Source organism: Gossypium hirsutum, chromosome D07 (genome assembly GCF_007990345.1).
Source record: "Gossypium hirsutum isolate 1008001.06 chromosome D07, Gossypium_hirsutum_v2.1, whole genome shotgun sequence".
In the NCBI taxonomy this organism is placed as follows: domain Eukaryota; kingdom Viridiplantae; phylum Streptophyta; class Magnoliopsida; order Malvales; family Malvaceae; genus Gossypium; species Gossypium hirsutum.
In genome coordinates, this window is record NC_053443.1 from 8,959,797 (window position 1) to 8,960,237 (window position 441).

Below are 441 nucleotides of genomic sequence, written 5' to 3' on the forward strand. Positions count from 1 at the left end.
TAAAAGAGAAGAATACTATAAAACCGAATAACGAATAAGAAAACGAAAAAAAAACAAGGTGAATCACCTTCTAAAGCCCCCTTTTTATTTCTTTCAATTTTTTCAAAAGCCGAATCTTCTCTTTTTTTGTTACAAAAGTCCCCCCTCCTTTTTTTGTTTCTCTTTTTTTTCCCCCCTGGTCCGATTTTGCTTGTGGCTTTTATAGCCAAAAATACAATATTCTGTTAATGTTTATTGCTCCATTTTTGTCCTTTTCCTTTGCTTGTTTGCAGGTGCGGCAAAAGGCATGGTGGTGGCAGACAGCATGGGAGAGTGGGAGTGGTGCTGGTGGCAGACAACATGGGAGATGGGAAGAGGCAAGTGGGAGTCTAGGGTTTTGGATTGGGCTTGGATGTTGGGTAGGTTGATTTTAGTTTTGGGTTTATTTTTGGGTTATTTGTG